Source organism: Anser brachyrhynchus (assembly GCF_964034855.1).
Source record: "Anser brachyrhynchus genome assembly, chromosome: 14".
NCBI classification, from domain to species: Eukaryota; Metazoa; Chordata; class Aves; order Anseriformes; family Anatidae; genus Anser; species Anser brachyrhynchus.
Genome location: NC_137709.1, coordinates 2,894,161 through 2,909,282, shown reverse-complemented (window position 1 = coordinate 2,909,282; position 15,122 = coordinate 2,894,161). Strand labels below are relative to the sequence as shown.

Genomic DNA, 15,122 nt, shown 5'->3' with positions numbered 1-15,122 from the left:
CTCTCTTAGATGGTATGTAGGGTAGGTGGCAAGGTTCAAATTAATTTTTTTAAGCTATAGAAATTAATCATGTTTTTAACAGGTAATTTTTTTTATATAAGTTGTATAATTAACAATTCGTGTGGAAGATACTTAAAACTCTCACCTGAACATACCCCCATTAAAATAAACATTGCTGCGGTCGACATCCAAAGGGGAAGGTTACTCTGCAAAGCTCCTTTATTATGTTTAGATGTTGGAGAGAAGGGAGCTAATAAATATTTTTGCTCCTAACAACTTCAGTAACTTTTTCTTTAAATAGCAGTCGTGAAGTGTTTTTGACTTTAGTCAATGGTTTGTTCACCATGTGTGGTTCCTTTCAACCTGGCACCACAGCCCTTACGCAGGACACGGAATGAAGTATTGGAAGTGCCTGACAGCAGAGAAGTACGATGATACCCATGTTAAAGTTCACTTTGAATGCCATTTTCTCTTCAACCCATCCGGTGAGTTAGGCCCTCAAGTCACCTCTTACATTTTCAAGCACTTGACTGACTATAGTGGCTAGAATAATGTTGGAAAAAAAAATAGAAAATCAATGTTGACCAAAATTAGAAGAAATAAGATATTTTTATTGGTTTCTGGAGTTCATATCTATGGTTACCTTATTCCATGTTGCGTCTCTTCCAAAGCCCTTGAAGCATGGTTCAGCTGCCTGAATCAAACCACTCTAAATATTTTTCTTCCAGGCTTTCTGAACTAATAACAATGTCCCCTTTAAGATTATGCATTAATAGGCTAGAATAAAAATCTTGCTTTCTTCTTGTCCTTAAACTGCTTGTACTTGTGCAGACTGTCTGTGGGAAGGGAAATTTATTAGCTTCCCAGCTTCTGCGCTGTTCCTTCCAACAAAGAAACTCTTTTAAAAAAACATAACTTTTGCTGGAGGAAGAATGTGCGGCTAATAGCAAGATTGCCTTTTGTGAACTTCTTAAGGAAAATTGCCAAAGGTCTAACATCAAGTCAATTACGAAACCTGCTTCTTTGCAGTGTGCTTGGGTGCCGTTGCATTTTAAAATGCTCTTGTTTTAGCTCTGCTGTGACTGTGCTTGTCCCACAGCTTTAGTATTCATTAGTTGCACCTGACGGTATTTAGGCTAATGGACTGAAGCTCGCTTTGGCTGCACTGTGACAGTTACTAAATTCTCTTTTGTAATGTATCTTTAGCTGTTTTCTCTGAAAATGCCTGTGCATGAGGTGGCCTTTGAGGAGGACATTGCATCTTGAGCCTTTTGCTCTTGATAGTCATATCAGTACTGAAATCTTTTCATCTAGGGAACTGATACTGAGATTGTGAAATCATGGCTTGCATGTGTCTTCTGTAGCCAGATGCAGCCAACAATGCTTCGCTCCAAATACTGAAGATAAACAGTTACTCTTCGCTTGCTTTAGCAATTGTGCACAATAGCTTTGTATTGCAAATAAGAGAAAATTTTCTTTTAAATATTTATGCATTTTCTTTAATAAGGCTCTTTACCAATAATACTATGGAAAGCTATTCTGAATGGTTTTAAACTCACAAAAAATTAACATGCATTTGAAATCCTTGAAGTTCTTTAAACAGCAGGTTTCATTTGGGGAATTATCTAAATGGATTCACTCCTAGGATGCTAATGTATTTTAAGTGCTTGAGGCGAATCTTGCTCGATAAGGTTGGCAGTGACTGTAGTAAGCTGCCCCAAGAGATAGGCCTGCTAGACTATGGCCATACATAGCAGAAAGTTTGCGGATGCATCTAAGCAAATTAGTTTAAATAATGTTTGTGGAATCTCTCTGTTTTTAAAACATGCATGCTGATGGTCCTCTGTGTCATTCAGCTGATAATGCCGGCATAAGGGAGAGGCTGCAGTACCTGTTAACACTGGGTGTCTGTGTCCTGAAGGAATGAGTGCTAAATAATCAGCCTGTTACTGAAGGCATGCTGCCATCCAGACCCCGCAGTGTGGTAAGGTGTCCTGGTTTGACGGCTGGCCGGTACTTGTGCTCACACTCACCATTGCTTGTAGCAAGAGAGTACAGGAAACAAAGGCAGAAAGTACTGCACTGTCACCTCAACCCCGGATGACTGTGCTGAATTGCTTCTCCAGTGCACTCGTACACCGTTCTGTTATCCTGGTACCATAAAAGGACCACACACTTGCGCAGACCAAAGATTTGAAATGCACTTAATGGCTTCAACTCTTTTTTTTTTTTTCCAAGGAAATCTTTTTCATTCACAATAGCCCTTGGATCGTCTCCTGTACAGGGGAAGTGCCTTGATATATTGACTTGGGTGGCTTGATACGGTGCTTCCTAATAGCACCAATAAAGGGGGAAAGGTTTCATATGACCCAGTTTTATAAGGACTCCACCAGCACCAGGAGAGTGGGGCATATGTCATCCGTTGTGCAGTAAAAGAGCCATTTGCTGATGAAGTAATCAGGGTTGAACTACTGTTTTTTAATTTCTTTAATTGAATTTGCTTGTGGAAAATTAAGAGCAGGCAATCAAAAATTCATAAGGTGCTGAGATCAAACAGAGGAAAAAGCAAGCAGATTTATGTCAGGTCTTACCAACAAGAAATGTCTTGATGAATTTCTTCACTGAAACAAGGAAACTTTCTTGCATTAAGGTGAATTATGACTTCCATCAGTATTCTGATAAAAGGAATAAAATATTCCAGAAGAGCTTTCTGATTAAACTTCTAAAGATGAAAGTTGAAGCTCTATTTATGTAGGTTCTCGTTAGTGGTTGAGTTTTATGAAATGAAGAAAGAAATAACGAATAGGATTGTTTAAACAAACGATACATTTCACTTTTACTATCCAGGAAATCAGGTATTTTAAAATATTTATAGTTTAATTTTCATTTAGTACCAGCGCATATTACTCAGCTAAGTCAACTGTCCTTGGCTGCTGCTCAGCTGTGTACAGGGTGAAGAGAGGAAGGTTTATCTAAGCAGGGTGGTTTGAGTTATGGGAAATTAATTTGCAATGTGGAGATGAAAAATGTGGTGTCTCTTAAATTTAAATGCTACAAAAATATTAGTAAGTGAAAAGGGATATTTCTATGGTTCTCACACAGACTGCTAGTAATATTAGGGGAGGAAGAATATTCTACAGCTGTAACTCAGACTTAGGAAATCTTTGGTTAGTTCCCCAAAAGGGAGCAGGTATTTCTTACGCATTTATAAGATATATATTTCTTGTACAGCCTGTAGCTGTACAATCCTTCTTCCTGCTTTGATTTTCAGCTGTTCTGGGGCACCGAGCTGGTTTACCATGCATCCAGAGCCGTGCCAGAGCTCTCTCAAGGCAAGCGAGCAGCGTGTTCAGGACAGAAATGGGAATGCTCCTCTTGAAGTATCAGCAAACCGTTAATTTGGCTTCTTCTAAAGCTGTTACCAAGCTACCTCATAAAACCAACCCCAAAATGAGCATTTTATGTTGTAGAGTCTGGGTGGATGACTGCTCGCTGCAATCTCAGCATGATGATGACTTTTGTTGCTGAAAGGCCAGGCTGGCCTGAGGCTTTGGGGTTTCTTTTGGTTAGTCTGGGGTTGTTTTTTTTATGGAGTGTTTTAGGAGGGACAGCCCTGAGCTTGGCGTGCTTGGCCCTGCTGCTCCCCTCTCCTGTCCCGAGCCCAAACCGAAGCTGCATTTTGCACTCGTACAAGGCTGAGTGGCTTTATGGGAGTGCTAAATCCTCATGTAAGGCTGATAGAGCAGTAATCTTCAAGGCCATATATCCTAGCCACCACAAAGCAGCAGAACTAATAACATCATTCTTGTGCCTTTTCTTTCACAATAAAGTGTTCTTTAAGGAGGAGCCCACAATACTGGTTTTTGTCAAATCTTTCTGATACAGAGCATCTGGATGTCCTCACTGTAAGAAAAATGGTTAATATCACAACTTCTCAGTTCTCCTGTTTCCAATATATCTAATTAGAAGGGGAAGAATGAGATCTCTTCTATAATTGGTCCTTAAATCATTATCAAAATCATTTACCAGCCTCCTTAAACTTATTTTAATTACAAGGTCTATTGCCTTGTTAAGTTATTAGCACTGAAAATCAGTAATGTTGGCAATTTCCAATGTTTATTAAAATGAAAATACAAAGGTCATGTTATCCTTATTGAGGTGCACTCATTCAGGTTTTATTAAAGATTAAATCAAACCAGACTTAATCACTCTGCTTTATACAATTCTGTAAACAAAGCATGTGATTAAGCTGTGTAAGGAAGCTGGTGGGATAAGAACTGAAGTTCAGGCTCACAAATACACCAAGGATGCTGAAATACTATTTCCAATTCAGATTACATGAATTAGTGGACTCCCAGATTTGCTGATTGCAAAGCTGTTAAGAATGTAAGCTTCCTCTGCAAGGTTGTGGAATTACGGTGCGTATTTTTGTTGTTTTTCCTATGAGGAAACGCTGAGAGACCTGGGTCTGTTCGGTCTTGAGAAAAGAAGACTGAGGGGGATCTTATCAATGTTTATAAATACCTGAAGTGTGGGAGACAGAGGGATTTGGCCAACCTGTTTTCAGTGGTCTGTGGGGACAGGACAAGGGGCAGTGGCCACAAAATGGAGCCCAGGAAGTTCCGCACCAACATGCGAAAGAACTTTGATTATGGGAAAGATGCTGTAGGTGTGAATAGGTGCTCCCTAGCGAAGGAAAACTGTCCTCAATCCCCTTTTAGTGCAGGACGCCTGGGCTGGATCATAGCAGAAAGGGCCACACGTTGCCTCACCCCGATGGTGAGGCCTTGAGGTGCAGCCACCTTTGGGGCTCTGTTACCCTCCTTAGCTTAACGCAGGGCACGCAGCCTCACCTGGAGCTGGCTGCGGCGTGCTCCCACGTAGCACTTCGGGGACTGCTGGACGTGGTGGCATCCCGAGCACTTTTCTGTGGTCACAGGGCTGAGGGGAGCCCTGCAGAGGGTGAAGGCAGGCAGGAGGCTTCCTGCCCGGCTGGGCGGGGAGGCCCAGGGTCTGAGCTCCATGTGGGGAGGTGGACTGGGAAGGGTGAGTTCGCCTGTAGCCACCCGTGGCACCTGTGGGAAGCCCAAGCCTTGGAACAAGGGGCGCCGTCTGCATGGGGCTGAGCTGCAGAAGCTTATTGCTGCTTTTAAAGGCCAGACAGCACAAAGTTTCTGAGGGGAGGCAGCCCCTACCCCCAGCCCCGGGGAGCCCGGACAGGAGGGGAGCGCCCAGGGCGCTGTAGCGGGCGAAGCCCTGGACGCAGGCCGCTCAAAATCCGGAGCAAAGCGAGCTGCCCCGTGCCGTGAGGCTGCCCCTAAGGAGGCCACCATTTCCCCAGGGAAGCGCTGCGGGAGGCAGGCCCCGGCCCCGAGCAGCGCCAGCAGGGGGCAATGTGGCTGCGCCCACGGGCAGGGGCCGGGCGCGCTCCCGGCCTCACCCCGGCCTCTTCCTGCCCGGGTAAACGTGAGGAGCTCCTCTGTATTAAGGTCTGTAATCGTGTTTTTGTGTGAACAAAGATTGTCTTTAGACCTGTGCGACTCAGCAGAATAACCCCCGACTCTTAATCAGAGAGCTTCTCCAACGCTGGGGAAAATAAATGTTTTCTTAACCCGGCATACGTTGCCTGTGTCATGTAAGAGGAAAACCTTGGCAAAAAGACACCAATCTCCCTAAATGTTACTGCTTGGTAACAGAGAAATAAGTATGGAGAAAAAATGTTGCTAATTATGGGGTTATAATATAATGAATTTTACCTGAGAGCATCTAACCTTTTCCAGAGTACTATAGAAATGATTGCTGTGTGCTTGAGTAGATCCAGATTTAGAAAGATACCTCCAAAACACTAGTTAATAGAATAATTACATTCATGCTGCTAATATCCATTTCCTTGTTGAACTTGGTGTCTGAAAGCTGGTTATTTTATATCTGTAAATAGTTTCCTTCCCTAATTACTTGCTTAGACAGCTCTGCTCCCAGTCACACACCTGTGCAGCCATTGTATGGGAACTGCTGACACCTGCGGGGCTGTAACGTGGGCCAGGACGTGCCTTAGAAAAGTTGGGAGGGACATTTCTCTGTTTGGGAGAGGCATAAACATTCCCTGGCTAACTGCTGCTGGGCCTCAGGTGATGTTCTCCTTCCTTTCCCAGGGCTTGAGGAAACGCAGCGTCCAGCGCCCCGGATGACCACAGGTATGGAGGCATGGCGGGGGGGGTACAGCTCCCGTACCATCCCCGTGTCACCTGTTCTGGTTCAGCCAGGCCAAACCGTGGCTACGGGGCCATCACGGCCACACGAGCCCTTCTGAAGGCTGCAGCACATGCCCAGGTCCCACACCATGTATGAGAGCTGAGAGCAGGTCCCCCATCCCTGCCCCAGAAACCAGATTCCTCTGTCATGCTTCCAGCAGCCATTGATTTCTCTGGCAGCCCGCTGTGGGCTCTGTTAGGTTCAGAGGACGCTGCTGTGTCTCTGAAGTGTGGCAGTCCTCGATGCCATTCCTCTTCATGCTCCACGCAAAAAATAAAATTGAATATAAAACCTAAAACACCCGCTAAATTGACACAGTCATTAACACGCCTCTTTCCCCAAGATTGAGGTGACTGATTTCCTAACAAAGGTTTATCAGAACGATTAAAAGAAAAGGAAAACGACCCTTAGGGCACCCACCACGCCTCTTGGTTCACTTCCCACTTTCTTTCTCCGTAAATGCCAGTCTGTGACCACGGAGGAAATATCTGTGGCAGAGATGGGTTCTCCTTGAAAATGCCACAGTGAGGCTTTGGGATAGTTCAGAGCTGACCCAGTGGTTAAGGAGTGGTGGTTGAGCAGTAGCACCACAGTGATATTGGAGAGCGACCCATGGTTATTCTGGTGCCTGCCTTAAATATTTGAATGTGCTCTGTGTAAGCTGAGTATCCTTACAAATTTCAGACTGAAGTGAATTCATTCAATTCACTAATGTTATTCATTTAGTAAAAGATCTATAGCTCCTTCAGGCCTCTCTGGTTTCCAGGTGGTGTGGTGCTTCTTTCCTAGGGTAAGGTCACATAAAGCTTCTCAGGTTCTGCTGTTAATAGTGACAGTGAGCGAGGGCCATACCAAAGCTCCCCACCCCTTTATTTGTGGTGCTAGCAAATAACTCGAGAGAGGCTAAGCCCAAATGGCCAGAGAGGAGTATGAGTGAGTGCTGCAGGGGGGCATCGGTGCAGCGAATGCAGCAAGATTAAACAAGGCTGCACATTTCTGCCCAGTTTCTTGGTGCAGTGCTGCTTTAATTCACTCTTTGCCCAGATTTGCAAACAGAGGCTTGGGTAATGGAGGGCTGAGGCTTGAGAGCTGATGGTCTGGGCCCTGCTGCTGTTGTTCAGGCTGGATTATACCTTACTCCATAAACAATCCCACCAGCTTCGTACAATATGCTAAACAATATTGAAGGGAAAATGAAAAGTCTAAATTAAACTGAGCACTGTGTGCAGCACTGTAAATGAAACCTGTTTCTAGTGAAATGCCTCTGGCAGCATGTGCTGGAGGTACAGGAAGGACACGGGGCTTTTAGCAGCCTTTGCTCCTTTTTGCCAGAGGGTCTCACCCTGATTTGGGCTTGCGGTGCTCTTTACCCGCCTCTGGATCACTTCGGGATTGATGTCGGATCAGGCGTTTGAATAGAGCAGCTAGATTTTGTATTTCAGAACAAGATGATCTTGAAATATTTACTATAGAGGTGTTGATGGCACCAGCATGTTTGTGTCAAAACGTCTGACTGACATGTTGGGTTTCAAATAACCCTTCGCTCCTGAGATACTTAAAAGCTTTTCCAAACATATTCTCCTATCTCTGGGGGTATAATCTGCTTGTTTCAGATCTGGTCTGCTGAAGGCTGTCTTTTCGCTTTTGAGCAAGAATATTTGAATGTCACAATTTGTTCAGTTTGGTGAGTGGGACATTTACAGATTTTTGTACAAGCTTTTACCATTTGTTGTGGAAATCACTGGTCAGATGGAAGTCTTCACTACAAAAATCATATATACAACGTGTCACCTATTACCATCAAACCTCTTGGAAAAAACAACCCTAACATAACCCAAGCCCTAAAATATTTTCCTCTATTGAAGATGCACAAAAGCCCGCTGCTCCTAGCAGAGTTTTAACCCCTAGAGTATAATGCAAGAGCAAATGGTTTTCAAAATTACTGCAGTCGCTATAAATCCTTGAATACTACATTGGCATGTGGAAATAAGCAGGTGTCATGCAGAGAAATAAGAACCTTCACCTCATTGAATTTGCGATCCCGAGGAGATGTATGAGCCTTTTTGGCTGCAAAGTGGCCCTAAAAGTGTGGAACTTAACTTCTGTTGGTAGGCAAGTGCAACCACAGCTAACGCGTGTCCCTCCCCGACTGCCCTTTGGGGTGAGCTTCTGGGCAGCTGGGAGCATCCCCGCCTGAACTTTGGTGTACACAATTTCCATCGGCTGAAAAGAGCGCGATTACTTTGTAGGTGTTTCCCTGTTCTGCTCTTTGTCCAGAGCTGGAGGGTTTCCTGCCCGAGCCCCCAAGGAGCTGCAGCAGGGGTCCAGCAGGGCGCCTTCCCCTGCCCATGCGGCGTGCTGCAGCTCCGGGCATGGTGCCTGCCCCTGTGCTGAGCTCCGCTGCTCCCAAACTCAGAATTTCAGGAATCTGCAGCATCCGAAAGTTGAAAAAATAGGAAATTGAATCCCTTCCTCTCCACTTACAGTTTTCATTATTTTACCACATTTTAAGGCTTACACACGAACTTTAGTCTCTTCCTCTTTTTTTTTTTTTCCTTAAAGCAGATTAACACTTTATAAATAAAGATAACAGAATTATGAGAACTCCGGAGAAAGACAGCGTTTGTGGTGCTAAATTATGCAGTAGCCCTGCCAGTGCTGCGCGTGTTCATTACCAGCGTGATGCGACACGCGCACTTCATTTGGAAGACAAACCTCTCCTCGCCCCCGCGGCTGATCCTGGCGGGCGGGGAGCCCTTCACCCTGCAGCCCTGTCCCGGGGGGCACGGGGGCTGGCACCACAGCCCCCTCCTGCCAGAGCTGCTGCCTTCAGTCTTTATTTCCCCCCTTCCGTGCCCAGCGATGGCCACCTGGGCTTGGGCGCGCTGTCGTGTACCTCGAGCTACTCCCAACAACACGGCAATAAAATTGCAAGATGCCTGCAGTCTGGTTGTGATCTCCTCCAGAACATCCCCACCTGTAGCCTGCGAGCGCGAGGCCGTAAATACTTCCTTCTGCGCAGGATGGATGCAACTTTCCCCAGGCTCGATTGCCAAGTGAACAGGTTTAGTTTTGCAAACGTTGTTAGACTTTGTTGTTGTTGTTATTTTATTTTAAGAACGCCGATTTTACTGCCCCCAACTCCCTTTTTTCCTGTGGCTTGCTCCTCTTTCCAGCAAGCCTGTTGTTCAAAGCTCAGCCCGGGGATTTCTCAAGCCCTGCAGGACCCAGGTTACAGCTGACCCAAGGCCCCAGCAGCAGATGAGATGCTTTGCAGCAAGATTTTGCATAACACCTGACTTATTCTGTATTACAGAGGGAGAGAAGATGCTGTTAATTTAGGTACATGTTTTCCAGTTCACACAGGTGTCTTCTCTGGCTGTAACACTACCCGAATCTTAGGTGGGCAACTGGTACGAGCTATGAATACATTTATTGCTGAATGATAGCAATGGGATACGGAGAATGTGCATGCAGTAAAAGCATGGATATCTTCCAACTGCTGTTGGCAAAACGCTTGATTTGGCGAAGATTTATCATAACAAGTCATCTCGGCTGGAGATGGGCTTTCAAATGCCTCTGCTGCTGTACAGGCTGTCTCCTGACGAGCCGCAGTCACAGCAGTGGGGCTGAACTCGTGACAAACTGCAGAAGCACACGTCTTCTGTGACATTTGCAAAGTGACAATGAGCCTTTCCTTTGCGGTTTGATAATTTCCCGCAAATAATTTTGTTACAGTGCTGTCCGCAGGCTTAAACCTGGTGCAGAGCTGTGATGTACTGAAAATGCTTTCACACCAGGGGAAAAAAAAAAAAGTTAAGCCGATACAACATGATGCTTCTCTGTGACTTTCTCACAAGCCTTACAAGGCTCTCTAGTCTGCCAAATATAGCAGCAGGTCGCTCCCCCTGCCTCTGGCTGGGATGTTTGCGTTGCAGTTTGTATTTCTGGGGTGGTTGCAGCAGCTGATTTATACTCAGGCAGCTTAATCTCAAAAGGAAATCAACACTTCTGTGACAGCATCGTTTACAAGGAATAGCACATTCCTTGTCTAGAAGATCGTCATTGCCGTAACTAATTAACACGGCATGCTTAATTGCTTTGTGCAATTGGGGGTGGAGTTCCGCTTACCTCCAGTTAGGTGGGGAGGGAGGGGGGAGCCTGGGCAGCCCCTCTGTACACACAGAGATCAGGTGCCTGCTGCACTCAGTGGCTGTCTCTAGCTCCATTTAGTTTTGAAAAGATGGGATGGCGCTGTTTGGCTCGCGTGGTTTTCAAAATGGATTTGTATCTCGGATTACCCCCAAATTTGGAAAATGAGTCTCAGCAGACCTTCGGTGATCTCAGACCTGCCATGAGGGGCCTGGGGCCTGAGCCTGTAATTATTTCCTTTAAAAACCCTCCCTCGGCTGAACGTAGAGAATATCTAATTAGCTGAAAGCCATGATAGCTGTCAATCACGTGTCGCCTCAGCCTTCAGGCTTAAAGGGCAGAGTTATTCCTGAAGACTTATTGTTAAAGGAAACCGCTAGTACAGCTGGCTCCCATCTCGCTAAGAAACAAGATTATAGATGGGTAATGTTACCATGGAAAGCCAAATGCTTTAATCATACCCCAGCATGCAGTAACAGAGTTCTGAAAGCCACGCAACCAGAAAACTTAACAAAACCCAGGTGCCAGATAGATATTTGAATATTCGCGAGCACTCAAGGGAACTTTGAAATGGCTGAATTTGGCGTGGGGCTTGGCAGCCGCAGCAGCGAGTCCTCACCCCCATCTTGCACGTCTTTGACATGTGTATAAATACCTTCAGAGCTTCACGAAGCAATGAAGAATTAAGTCTGGTGGTGGTGGGGTCCGTTTCCCAAAACCCAGGAAGGTTGTGCCCAGGACCACGTTGCCCCACGGTGGTGTGTTCTGGGGGGTTGGCCTCTTCCCGAAGAGCCTGGGCCTGGCGTGTTTTGCAAATCTAAATCTGGGCTAGACGAGGCTTGGTGCGACTGAGAAAGGTGAGACCACGTCTCCAGAAACCTCTTCTGAACAACTCTGTGAAGTGCCAGGGCTCACCATGGAGCTGGTGTGCAGGGACGATGTGTTTTGGCCCTCGTGCCCGGCTGGCACCGCAGCACCCCTTCCGTGCAAAGTCCCGGGCTGTGTGCTCAGGGAAGGGGAAGTGCCGGGGATGTGGTGGGGTCTGTTGGAGCATTGTTCTGAAAATATCCAGGGAAGGTACCTGGCTATCGATGCAATTTTATCTGCTCTGGGGTCTCAGGAGCTTTTGGTCGTGCACCTTTACTGGCACCTTAGTGGCAGATTCACGTCAAGGAGGACAGAGCAAATTTGGCACCTTTCTCCTTGGTGACACAGTCCTGGGGTCCCTCAGCAGCCCCCAGGAAGCCCTAAGGGTTGTGCAGACCCAGCATTTTCTGACCTCATTTAGCACTCATTAGTCAACTATGGGTCACACTGACTTAGTTTGCAGCCCAAATTTGGCCCAGAGTTGGATGGGCAGCAAGAAGCTGCCGTGGCGTGTCACCGCTCTGCCTTGGTGGCTCTCAGAGGAGGAGGTGCTGCCTGGGATCTAGGTAGAATGTGGCTGGCTCAGTGATTAAACCTGTCTTATCCTATAATTGCTGGAAGATAGATAAAATTTACCAGCAGTGACTTGCACCAGAGCCTTTGGTCCCTCTGTCCCCAGAGAGAAAGGAAGGAGGCAGATCACTCACTTGCTCACAGCCAGGGACTAGGGGCAGGGGGGCAGTGTCCAGGCACAAACGGGTCAGTGGTTAGGGCCACGCTTTGGGGCAAGGAGCCACCCTCGTGGGCAGCAGCCAAGAGGATGGGCTGGAAAACTCTGCCTTGTCCTCGTGGAAAAATGGCCAATATCCAGGGCCTGAAAAAAATACAAAAAAAATACAAAAATACAAACCCACAGTGCCACCCAGTACCAGTCAGCTCATTTGGGATTTCCTCCTGTTGTGGCGAGACAATGAGAACGACTCGCCTGGACGTTTTATTATAGCCAGTGGGAACCAAATGTAAATTATACACTTAAAAAATGAAACCGATAAAAAGCAAGAAGATTTAAATAGGAAAGTGGCACACAGCAGCCAGATTTAAAGCCAGCTGGAGGTTATGTAGCGGCAATGAGATTAGGAGAGCCAAAGAGAAAGCCCTGGGACATAATAGAGCTGATTTGTTATGGGTACAGAGCTGAAATAATAATAATAAAAAAAAAATCTATTCTGCCTGTTACCACACTCTTCCCCCTGATCTCATAACGTTAATAAGATCATAATGAAATGCTGGCAAATTTTGGTCTCAGTCATAAAACTTGAAGGGCACGCTCTGGTTTTCTCCACCTGAATGTCACAGGACAATGCCTCTTCAGGCTGCCGCCTGATATGAGTTTCTTCTCATGCAACCAAGTTATGAATATTTTGATGCATGTACTCCTTGGCGGGATTTAGTGCCTGAACTGTGATCAGTGTCGGTAATGAGATAATACCTTTCTTTCCCCTTCTCCTGTCTGTGCATAAAGAACGAGCATTATCAAACGCAGCACAGGGGTGAGTTTGATGCAAGCCAGGAAAATTTTTCTGTTGTATTCCTTTGGGGGAAGCCTGATGCTCAGACCCGGCTGCGGACGTGCCGATGTCTTATGGATGCCCGCTGGTAATTTTCGTGATGGAAAAAGATATTAATTTGTTATCCTGGAAGAAGTTTCTCGGCCCGTTTGTGGTGGGCTAGCAGGTTTCCTGAGCTCCCATTTCTGAACCTCACGAGTCTGGGAAAGGAAATGAGAGCTGCTGCAAATGGAGGGGGGGAGAAGCTGGTGTAAAGAAAGTAGGGGTAAAGTCCTCTCCAAAGGTCGGTGTGGTCTGTAAAATCAGATTCCCAACTCAACCACGTTAGCAAATTCACGGGGAGTCCCTGCGAAACCCAGAAGCTCCCAGAGCAGGGGCAGTGGTCGCTCTTGGGCTTCGCGCTTTGCGGTCAGGCGGGTACAAGCTCGCTGGTGTTTATTAGAGGTCCGACTCCATCGTTTTCTCATTCCCTTCTGAGCAAGCCCAGTTAGGCTAGAGCATAAATCCTTGGTTTTCAGTTGCTCTTTTTCCTGCCGAGGGACCCCGTCACGCCTCACCAGCCATCCCGGGGCAGGAGCAGGGCCAGGAGCCTGGCCAGGAGCCGTACCCCCTCCACCTGTCCATGCCCACCAGGACCAAGGAGATGGCCGCAGCCCCTCTCATCACCTCCTCATCACATTCCGCTCCTGCTTGCAATTAGCAATCCTCTTATTAAATAACGCTTCGGACAAATAACTAAACATACTCTGTTGCTATTGCAACCCAAGCTCGTCGCTTGCCAGAACAACAAGAGTGATTTGTGCCTTTATCTCCTGGCCTTGTCCAAAGGGAAACTTGCGTGGCTGCTGGCAGCGCTGGTGGCTGCTGGCGTTCCTCGTGCTCCGTCTGCTCCGGGAGAGGCTTTGCGAGATGCCAAGGTCTGACAGAAGCTCCTGCCTTGCTGCCACCGACCAAGTTGTTCACCAGGCGCTTTCACAGCCTCGTGGCCGGCGCTGCGCGGTGCTGCGACATCCCAGCTGCACAGCCTGGTGCAGTGACACCCACAACAACTTTGCAGGCTGGGAGCGTTACGGCTTCACAGCCATCTTAAACACTTCATTTGTCTGCTGCTTTTCTCTTCCTTTACTTACTTTCTCACTTTCTGCACCCTTTTTTCACCTCCATTAATTTTTTTTAACTTTTTTTCTTCCCTCTTTCTTTCAGTTATTGATCTGCAGATTTATTGTTAGGCAGAGGATCTGCACCTCCCAGGTAGAGGGCTCTGTCCCCTCTCCTCCTTTGCTTTACAGCCAGTGAGCACCCTGTGAATTCCTTGGTTAGACCTAAAGGTGTAACGGTGGCGTCGTATCCCGCTGCACGAGCATTGAGCAGCTAATCAGTGTTTCAGGTCAGTCTTTCTTTAGTAGATAAGTGGAATTCAGAGAGTTTTCATTTTGAACCCTGAAGACAGGAATAAATAATTCTTGTTAGGTAGTTGGTGGCACGTCAGTACTAACAGCTCGTTATGGCTTGGGCACGGCAGAGGAAAAGAAAATGTGGGGCTGGGGAATAACCAAGGCAAATGCTGGAGCTTGCCTACGGGAAAGTTGTCCTTCTAGGACGTAGTTTTTTAGTTTTAATTATCTGTGTAATATTATCTCCAGAAAATCTAATTTTTTTTGACTAATTAGTTAGTCCCTGACTGGGGCTAACGGAAGGCTGGCTCTTGGGGCGGTGTTGGTGCACAGCTGAGGAGGAAGGCAGTTAGCAGTAATGCACGCTAAAGCCGAGGCTCCGAAGTTACACAAGATGTTCCAACGAGACAACGGGGAGGGATGAGAGCGGGAGCCAAATGCCTTGCGAGTTGCTCACTGTTACTGAACCGAAAGCATGTGCTTCGGAGAGTCTCTCGTGACTGCCAAATTCCTCCCCATCCCCTCGGCTGCGCCGTGCCTCTCGGGGCAGCTCTGGTAAGAGCAAGGCTCCCGTCCAGACGCTTGGAAGGGCCCCTCGGGGCTTCCCCGTGCCGCCAGACCTCCGGCAAGGTGAACAGCTTCGTTGCAAGCACCGGGTCGCAGCATCAATAATTGATTTCTCAGTTCCTACTGAGATCTTGGCAACCACATCCCTGGCAGCCCGGTGAATCTCAGCAGTGAGGGAAAAGGTCTTTTGTCTTGGAAACCTGCGTTTCCTGAAGGTGCATTGCAGGTGGTGTGGCTATTGCTTCCGTTCATGAAAGAAGGGGCACTACCAAGTGATCACACTACCTGATGCTTTAGTCGTGGCCCTTGTGAATTCCTGATT

General features: G+C 46.8%; 1 long non-coding RNA gene across 1 annotated transcript; it reads left to right on the top strand.

Moving 5' to 3' along the window:
* The first annotated feature begins 5,495 nt into the window (after positions 1-5,495).
* On the top strand, positions 5,496-14,755 carry LOC308177777. The gene is made up of 2 exons (XR_013939399.1): positions 5,496-6,194; positions 8,818-14,755. It is a non-coding gene; the product is annotated as an uncharacterized lncRNA (long non-coding RNA).
* The last annotated feature ends 367 nt before the right edge of the window (positions 14,756-15,122 follow it).